At 46.0% G+C, this 10,408-nt stretch overlaps 1 non-coding gene across 1 annotated transcript; it reads left to right on the plus strand.

The window, feature by feature from the left end:
• Window positions 1-7,763: 7,763 nt before the first annotated feature.
• On the plus strand, window positions 7,764-7,892 carry LOC147526358 (small nucleolar RNA SNORA47). Its single transcript, XR_015222943.1, has one exon. It is a non-coding gene; the product is annotated as a small nucleolar RNA SNORA47 (small nucleolar RNA).
• Window positions 7,893-10,408: the final 2,516 nt, after the last annotated feature.

The raw sequence follows: 10,408 nt of genomic DNA on the forward strand, positions 1-10,408 counted from the left end.
CAGGCTGGAGAGGTGGGCCTGTGTGAACCTCATGAAGTTCAACAAGGCCAAGTGCAAGGTCCTGCACGTGGGTTGGGGCAATCCCAAGTACAAGTACAGGCTGGGCGGAGAATGGATTGAGAGCAGCCCAGAAGAGAAGGACTTGGGGGTGTTGGTGGATGAGAAGCACAACATGAGCCAGCAATGTGCGCTGGCAGCTCAGAAAGCCAACTGTATCCTGGGCTGCATCAAAGAAGTGTGGCCAGCAGGTCAAGGGAGGTGATTCTTAGGGGCAATGGATTCAAACTGAAAGAGGGCAGATTTAGATTAGATATAAGGAAGAAATTTTTTACATTGAGGGTGGTGAGGCACTGGAACAGGTTGCCCAGAGAAGTTGTGGATGCCCCATCCCTGGAAGTGTTCAAGGCCAGGCTGGATGAGGCTTTGGGCAACCTGGTGTAGTGGAGGATTTCTCTGCCCATGGCAGGGGGGTTGGAACTAGATGATCTTTGAGGTCCCTTCCAACCCTAACCATTCTATGATTCTATGATTCTGCCCCTCTACTCTGTTCTCATGAGACCCCACCTGGAGTACTGCACCTGGGTCTGGAGTCCCCAGTGCATGAAAGACATCGACCTGTTGGAGTTGGTCCAGAGGAGGGCCACAAAGATCATCAGGGGGCTGGAGCACCTCTCCTATGAGGAAAGGCTGAGAGAGCTGGGCTTGGTTAGCTTAGAGAAGAGAAGGCTCTGAGGAAACCTTATAGCATCCTTCCAGTACCTAAAGGGGGCCTACAGAAAAGATGAGGAGGGACTCTTTATCAGGGCATGTAGTGATAGGACAAGGGGCAATGGCTTTAAACTGAAAGAGGGTAGATTGAGATTAGAGATAAGGAAGAAATTCTTCCCTCTGAGGGTGGTGAGGCACTGGAACAGGTTGCCCAGAGAATTTGTGGATGCCCCATCCCTGGAAGTGTTCAGTGCCAGGTTGGATGACACTTCGAGCAACCTGATCTAGTGGAAGATGTCCCTGCATGAGGGCTGGAACTAAATGATCTTTAAGGCCCTTTCCAACCAAACCATTCCATGACTCTATGATTCTATGACTTGAAAACAGTAGATGACTGACGTGCTTGTATTTGAAGTCATAGAAGAGTCATTTATTCAACTGTTGGCACAGCTTGCTGCAGCTTCTTCAGCCTCATACTCATGCACTAGGTGTAACTGTGCTGCTGTAGCATGGAGGGTGAGCGCAGGCAGCATGAGAATCCTAGTGATGAAAGGAAGGGATGGTCCAAGGCAGAGTATGGGATTTTTGGTGCAGACCAGAAGATGTGAAGAGGAGTCGTGAGTGGGGAAAGGGAAAGTGAAGAGAAAACATCTGATTCCGTTGCTTGCTAGCTAAGCACATTCCCTCCTGTGCAATAAAAGCTGTGGAAAGACTTTGGAAGTAAAGAGGGCGTGAGAATGTAATTATACATTAAATCATGAAGCAAGAAAACTGCATTGAGACAACACCGCTAGCATCACGCAGTTAGGCATTTAACAGCTGGAAATTCTGATAAATGTTCAGGCAAGTGTAGTTCTCACATTTCTGCAACACTTGAGGGCCTGACTGCAATGCTAACAATATACTCTTCATGTTGATTTTGTGTGTGATACAAGTATCCCTGTGCTCAGACAGCTTTTGGTTACTACCTCTCATTCTGAGCATCTAGGGCTGGGGATGTATCTTCTTATTAATACTAATGTAAGTTAAAAGTAATCGCATTGAACTCAAAGAGATGCTGTCATAAAAAAACAGATGCACACATAAATGAAATTCTATCCTACTCTTACATCATGAAGAGATACCTAATGTGACAAGTAGCTGGCGAAAGATAACACTGCGAAAGCCTAAAGTGAAGACTGCTATCTTCACTTTGAAGAAAATAATTTTCTACTCTAAATGAGCCTTGTAGATTCCAAAACATGCTTTGTAAAATCATTGCTCATTTTCAGATGATTAAGTCACTCCAAGTGAAGCCAGTAAAAAATGGTGCCACTGCAGCTGTCAAGAGTTATGAGTTTTAAGGCTCTAGACTATTTTTAACAGCCTGTAAAAGAATATGAAACATGTAATTATTCAAATGAGAAAGGCGCAATCTGAAATATGCAGTGTTTTGAAAATAAGCAAGCATCCTGACACCTGTAACATTGCTGCAATTTGGCTGGCACCGTGACTATGCCAACTCTGAGAGCAGCTGTCTCCCGAAATGCTGCATACAAGCTGGGGTAAATGCTTCATTCAAGTGAGCAAACATACCAGGGCTTCTAAACGAATGACAAAAGACAGATCTCTCTTGGCTAATTGCTGTGGTGCCACCCGCACAGTTCGGCAGGAGGATGGTGCAGTGGAAGAGGAACACATTTCTCAGTTTGGAGTCGTGTTGTTCCTCTGATGTCTGACATAAACATTCCAATTTCTCCCCCAGCTTGCAGAGTTAGGGCGTGTGTATATGTGCGTAGACTTCCGTACCAACACCCACGCTACTATCTATTTACTAACACTGGCCTACGAACATCTGGGGCCAGACGGTTAGCTGCTGGAGGTTAGCGTGCACTCACTGAAGATATGGTGATATTGCAGTTGAGACTCCCGCCCTTGTATTCCAGAATCTGTAGGCTGCTCTTTCGAGCTTTCAAACCCAGGCACACTGTCCGTATCCATGTCTGCATAACAAAAACTTCTTCCTTTCAAAGCAAAACAAATAAAAACTAGGGTGAATAAAATGACATGAATCATTAGTTAAAATCCCCCAAGAAAACACATTCTTTACCTAAATCAGTTGTGGCAGCTATTAATAATCCTGCCAGCTGTTACAGGAGGCCTCTTCAAGTGTACTGAGATCTCAGCTTAAAGGTCTCCTGACAACACATCCACTGCAGCATTTTAAAAATGAGCCTTACACTCAGTTAAGCCTTCTTAATCTTTATTTGTAATGACTAAAGTGATTTATCTAGGCTTCAGCAGTCCATTAGTTTTAATGGTGAATATTGGGAATTGGAATATTACCATAGCCAGGTGTCAGCAGTGTCTGGGGAAAAGGAAATACTTCCCTAAATACAGGTCATGGGACAGCAAGGAAACAGGTGAGGCTCACTTCACATTTTGTAAACAGTCGTTTAAACATTTTTGCAATGCTTCGTCATCCCTCTAACAACTCCAATTATACAACCTTGGAAGAACCAGCTAACCTTGGGTTTTGCAGAAGGTCTGAGAAAGAACAAGCAGTGGCTACCCAAAATGGGAATGATTACAAACTTGAAACCACATTCAGTTTTGGCTCAACTCTGGCTGTGGTAAAATTAAATGTAAATGGGCATTTAAGCAAGCAAGGTGCAGATTTCAACCATCAGCCCAGTGGCAGGGTCTCTGCAGGATGCCATATGTACAGACATGTGGTAAAGAAGATACAGTTGGAATTCAATGGTCACCTCTCACATGTGTTTCTCCATTAAGTCAAAACATACACAGAATATCTCAATCCATAATAAATCCCAAATATTGCACATTCACCAGAAGAGCTATCCTTCTTTAAATACCTCCAAAATTCGACACAAAAGACAAGTGGTGGATAAAGCTATTTTAAAGAATGTGATTTTCCTCCTGGTGTGTACTGTGAGTTTTGACAGTGGGTTGGAACTGAATGATCTTTAAGGTTACTTCCAACCCAACCCATTCCATGATTCTATGTCTAAAATGAAGCATTTATGTGGTAAAATGAAAAACGAAACTACTCTCTCAAAAAATCATACTTTTCAAGAACATTACAATTACAACCACATTCCCATGAAGTACTTTAAACAAGCTCTAAAAAGCTGGATGAGGGCCTTGTCCACACACTTATATTACACTCAACCAGAACAAACAAAAGAAGCTCATCTCTAGTGGTTCCTGATTGTCATTTCCATATTACACTGACCTCCTTGGTAGAAAGCTCATGGTCAAGTAACCCACTCAGCCACATGCTCTGCTCTCCCACAGCAATCACAACCAACGAAACCCAACCTCTTGGTTGATACACATCAGAAAATCTCCCAAAAGTGTCTCCAAACAGAAAACATACCTCAGAAATACCTCAGTGGTGTTCTCCCTGCCACTGCCTTTGTGGAGGATCTGTGCACCTATATCACACTGAGAAATTGTCTATGAATAGATAATCTTATCCAGACCTGCCCCTGAGCAAAAGTTCAGGAGCATTAGGGCTTTGCACAATGTCATACAAGGGAGAATTAGTCTTTATAAAGCACATGACAATGTTTCAAAAAGCCAAAATGGCCCAGCACTGTGCCACTTACTTGTGGCACTTTATCACTTTGGTTTTTAACCTATTATTTCTTTGTTACACTGCACAGAGGAACGCTGGAGTTGCCAGGCTGAAGGGGGGTGTTGGCCTACAGTGTCTGCCGCAGTGGTGGCACCAACTGCTTCAGGCAAGGTTTGACGGAGTTTCGTTCTAACTTTTCCACTCTTTAGGCTGGCATTTACACTAAAGAGTAGCCACTTGTGTACGTTCCAAAACTCCCGTTTAATATTTACCATTCAGACTCATCTTGTGCTTAACTGTTCTTCTTGCAGCTTAACCTCTTCTGGGTCATGAATCCCGACTTCAAGAAGAGCTGGGTAGCCTGGGTGGCAGATTGTTTCTTTCTGTTAAATCTTAAACTGCCCAGTCTCTTTGGGCTTTTTTTTTTTTTTAGTTCACGACTTCTTTCTGCCTGCCTAGATATTTTTACGGCCTCCACCCCTGTAGTGTCAAACTGCCAATCAGTTCCTCATTGCACCTTCTGTGGTAATCACAGAATAGCAGAGCAGTTAAGCATGGAAGGGACCTCTGAAGGTCTTCTTGTCCAACCTCCTGCTCAAGCAGGGCCACCTAGACCAATTACCCAGGACCATGTCCAGACAGTTTTTTGAGCATCTCTAAAGAGGCAGTGAAAACAAGTATTATAGCAGTCTTCCAGTACCAGAAAGAGGCCTACAAGAAAGCTGGAGAGGGATTTTTTACAAGGGTATATAGTGATAAGACAAGGGGCAATGGCTTTAAACTGAAAGAGGGGAGATTTAGATTAGAGATAAGGAAGAAATTTTTTACATTGAGGGTGGTGAGGCACTGGAACAGGTTGCCCAGAGAAGTTGTGGATGCCCCATCCCTGGAAGTGCTCAAGGCCAGGTTGGATGAGGCTTTGGGCAACCTGGTGTAGTGGAGGGTGTTCCTGTCCATGGCAGGGAGGTTGGAACTCGATGATCTTTGAGGTCCCTTCCAACCCAAATCATTCTATGATTCTATGTTTCTATGATTATTATTCCCATTGTGCAGATAAAGAATCAAAGAGAAAGATTAGGGGTTTGCTAGGGAAGTTAAGGGACTGAAACCATAATTTTAATTCAAGCTAAGCCTTACTCAACATCACTGGGCACTTTAGAGACTATTACTGCCTGGTGGTAGTATAGGCTGAATAAAGAAGATAGAAGGCTGAAAAAATAAATCCAGTGAGCTGTGTGATGGTGGTTAAGTCGAGTAAGTATCACAGTTTTATTTAATCAGCACTTTGTTTGATTTATTTTTTTTTGGTGGGTAGAAAGGAGCTAAATGAAAAAACTTAATGATCTAAAATAAAAATATTAGCCAGAGGAAACAAAAAGGAAGGAGAAAGTGTAGGACTGCAGGAGGAAAGGGCTGAAGATGAGCAGACATTAGTGCAGTACCCAAGGTGCTACAAAATCTAGCCTGACAACCTGTGCAGACTTTTTAGTCTCCTAAAGCACAACAGCCGAGGTTTGGCCAAAGCATGTGGTCTGCATCCAGGCTTGACCTAAGACTACCAAGGCCATGTCTACCATCGTCCTTGGTTAGAGAAGGGAGAGAACACGGAGGGAGAGCAGACAGAGGCTTGAGGAGTAGAGGCCATAAGGCAATTACAACAGAAGGGTAGGGAACAGCAGATTAAGACTGAGTTTTTTGTGGGATGCTGGCCCACTAACTGGCCAAGGCCACTGCTATGCCAGTTCCCTTGGCAGGTTGTGCCAGCTCCTTCTGGCATTTCTCTTTTAGGATCACTCCTGAGACTCCACTCATTCTTTCTCAGGATAATTTATGATCCTCAATGTTCACAAAAGTCATGTAGATGTCTTTTTAAACTATGGGTCTCGTTTTCTTTTGTGGCTGTTCGGCTGCTGGTCATGTTGTTCTCCTGCAATGGATTCCCTGCTCCCTCTGCTCCTCCCCAGCTGCTGGGTACTGCATCAGCTGTCAACTCGGAGGAGCAGCCTTTCCCGGAGCTCCTGAGCCCACGGCGAGGAGCTGGGCACCCCTGGGCGAGGCTGGGCACCCCACGGCCAGGGCGGGCACCCCACGGCGAGGCTCGGCAGCCAACGCCGGGCCCCGGCGGGCGGCAGGCGGGTAAGCGGAGGAGGAGGAGCACCAGTTTCAAAGCCACACGCGAGGCGCCGATGGCTCCGCGCTGCGTGTGCCACGCTCCTCCCTCGGCCGCCCCCGCGCGGTGCCGCCGGCCGGCCGGGCCGGGCCGAGACAAGATGGCGGCGGGCGCGGCAGCGAGGTAACGGCAGCGCGGGCCGGGCCGGCGCCGGTGCGGCGCGGCTCCCCGCGCTCCGAAGCGGGGTCTGCGGCGAGCGGCGGGCTCGGGGCGGGCGGGTAAGGGAGCGGTGGTGCTGCCGCGCCTGGCCCGCTGCACGGCCTCCCCGGCACAGCGCGCAGGAAGGGCCCCGCCGGCGGGGCGGCCGAGCCGTAACCCTCGTTTTTCCCCCTGCCTTTACCCAGGAGCTTGAGGAGCAGCGGAAGAGGCAGCGTGTGCCCCGTTCGCGGCGCCGAGATGACAGCGGGGCGCTGCGGCACGAACGGATGAGCGCGGATAGTGCCCGGCCGCGCTGTGGGGCGGTGCCGGTGCCGGGTCAGCGCTGGCCGGGCCGCGGGAACCGGCGCGCAGGTGCGTTCGTCGACGGAGGCATTGCCGGGTTAAAGTAAGCAGCAGAGGGAGAACGTGTCCAAGGCAACGACTGGATGAGAAAACAATCCCACATTCTGTGGTCACAAAGATGCACAGCGCTTACAAAAAGTCCATATAGAACAAAATCTGTTGGTATGCACATCTAAACACGTCTCATTCCTAACAGGATGCTATGGTTGACATCTCTTCCTGCTGCTACGGATCTGTTAGCTACTGGCTGAAAGCCCCTGTCAGGCGCGCTTCATACATCCAGCTGCAGTAGCAAAGAGTTTGCTCTTGTTAGAACAGAAGCTCCGTTTTCATCTATGGTATGTTTTGCAGAAATATTTCAGGTGTATAGAATAGTTCAGAGCCTCTGTTGGCAGAGGTGTTTAGACCAGTGGCTTTCACACAATGGTGAATGCACTCCTGTTTTTACGTGCCAGCTGGGTTGTTCAGCTCCAGAGATACGAACATACCTACTATTCTTAGTTTATTTTCATTTCAGAAGTATGTTTGTTAAGTTGGTGCTTTGCAAAATTCACTGTTAGGACTACAGAAAAGGGTTTGTTCAAATAAACCGATGAACGTAATATTATTGTTAACAGCTTTAAGATTATATATATATATTCACTAGCAATGTTTACATATACACAGTATATGTAAACTCTTACATATATAAACTCTCTTATATACGTAAACTCTCAAAACTCTTGACTCCAGATGTATAGAAAAGCAACTTTGTCTAAGTGATGAATATTAAGTATCATAAGTTGGAAAAGACAACAGGGTGGTTGGAGGACTGAGAAGGTAAGACAGTTACACTTTATGCTGTACCTTACTGGTTATAGCCTCCAAAATTGAAACAGTGCAATGGCAACTGATGTTCCCCTCCCGACATGAGGGAAAGCAGTACTGCATTTGCGCATAAGGCTTGCCCACCATTGGTGGCTTTCACCTAACTCATTTGTACTTTAAACTTTGAAGAGGTCACTAAGGTAGGGGATGAGAAGCCCTGTTTAGCTCAATACAAGTCTTTCTACTCAATAAAGGCACACAACTGCTTGATGAGGGTTAGTCAGACCTTATTTTCAGTTGTTTTGTTAACAATACTGTGCGTATTAATGGCGCTGCTTTTTTCCACTGTCCTAGGCAGCATCAAGATAGAATGGGATTTGCCACACCAGCTCTGAACTGAGACTAAGCTTCAACCCTGTACCTGCAACTGTTTCTTGAAAGAGGAGGCTGCAGTACGGAGGAGCAGTCAGTGCTTGACTGCATGAGACCATGCCTCTCATAGCAGTCAAATGACGTCTTACTGCAAAAACTTTATGAAATACAAACTCAGTTAAATCCTTTCAAGTTTCTTCTTTGCAAGGCAACAATAAACCAGTTACTGACTTTTTTCTTAGAGCTGTTACTTGAATAATTGGGGAGAGGGAAAGCTAAGGTTCCTGATAAAGTATGTACAAGGTATCTTGCTCTCCCTTCAAATTACAATTTATAGGTTGACTATCAAGACCACAGAGGTCAACTTTAAAAAAAAAAAAAAAAGGCAAAAACTTTCTTCTAGCATACAGGGTGTTTTTTTCCTCCTACTAGCAGAAGTGCCATTTTATATATGCAGTTAACTAAAACTTAATGTAGCTGTTTCATACAGAACAGTTTTCACAGCTAGAAATAGGTAGCCTCTGAATCATAGAATGGTATAGGCTGGAAGAGACCTTAGAGATCATCTAATCCAGCCTCCCTGTCATGGGCAGGGACGCCTCTCAACTAGATCAGGCTACTCAAGGCTCTGTCCAACCTGGCCTTGAACACCTCCAGGGAGGGGACATCCACAACTTCTCTGGGCAATTTATTGCAAAGTCTCACCACCCTCATACTGAAGAATTTCTTCCTAAGATCTAATCTAAATCTGTTCAACTTAAACCCATTTACCCTTGTCCTATCAGTGGACACTCTTGTAAAAAGTCCCTCCCCAGCCTTCCTGTAGGTTCCCTTCAGGTATTGGAAGGCAGCTATTGGGTCCCCCCGAAGTCTTCTCTTTTCAAGGCTGAAAATCCCAGCTCCCGCAACCTGTCCTTGTAGCAGAGGTACTCCAGTCCCTGGATCATCTTTGTGGCCCTCCTCTGAACACGCTCCAACAGATCTATGTCTCTCTTATGGTGGGGACACCAGAACTGGACGCAGTATTCGAGGTGGGGTCTCACAAGAGCAGAGTAAAGGGGGAGAATCACCTCTCTTGACCTGCTGACCACGGTTCTCTTGATACACCCCAAGATGTGGCTGGCCACCTGGGCCGCATGAGCGCACTGCTGGCTCATGTTGAGCTTCTCATCTATAAACACCCCCAAATCCTTCTCTTCAGGGCTACTCTCAACCCACTCTGTGCCCAGTTTGTATTTGTGCCTAGGATTGGCCCAACCCAGGTGAAGGACCTTGCATTTTGACTCATTGAAGCTCATGCAGTTTGCACTGGCCCATTTCTCAAGCCTATCAAGGTCCCTCTGGATGGCATCTCTTCCCTCAAGTGAGTCCACGGCCCCACACAACTTGGTGTCATCGGCAAACTTACTGAGGGTGCACTCAATGCCGTCATCCATGTCGCTGACAAAGATGTTGAACAGCACTGGACCCAGAACAGACCCCTGAGGAACACCGCTTGACACTGGTCTCCATGTAGACATCACACCACCGACCACAACTCTTTGAGTGTGACCATCCAGCCAGTTCTTTATCCACCGAGTGGTCCATCTGTCAAATCCGTGTCTCTCCATTTTAGAGACAAGGATGTCATGTGGGACAGTGTCAAACGCCTTGCACAAGTCCAGGAAAATTACATCCGTTGCTTTACTCATGTCAACCAGTGCTGTAGCTTTGTCGTAGAAGGCCACTAAATTAGTCAGGCACGACTTGCCCCTAGTGAAGCCACGTTGGCTGTCACCAACCACTTGGTTATTTTTTATGTGCCTTAGTACAGCTACCAGGAGAATCTGTTCCATGATTTTACCTGGCACAGAGGTAAGGCTGACTGGTCTGTAGTTTCCTGGGTTGTCCTTGGTCCCTTTTTTAAAGATGGGGGTTGTGCTCGCCCTTTTCCAATCTGTAGGAACCTCACCAGACTGCCAGGACCTCTCAAATATGATGGCTAGTAAACATGAAGTTGTCAATATAAAGGAATGCAACAGCAAAGTAAGCTAATAATTCATAACTATCACTAAAACAGTAAAAAAATAATTGCTTACAGGGGCAAACAACTGATTTTAATTAAGCAATACTGCTGCAGGCAGAGTGCTCATAACTATCTTCAGCTCTACTGCTGAAGTATTCAGGCATCTTGTGTGCTTTAATTATTAACACAGATTGAATATTCTGCTTTATATTGTATGTGTCTAAAGATATATTAAGATAAATAGCTAGCAACTGTCCTGGTTTTA

Source organism: Tauraco erythrolophus, chromosome Z, assembly GCF_009769465.1.
Source record: "Tauraco erythrolophus isolate bTauEry1 chromosome Z, bTauEry1.pri, whole genome shotgun sequence".
NCBI classification, from domain to species: Eukaryota; Metazoa; Chordata; class Aves; order Musophagiformes; family Musophagidae; genus Tauraco; species Tauraco erythrolophus.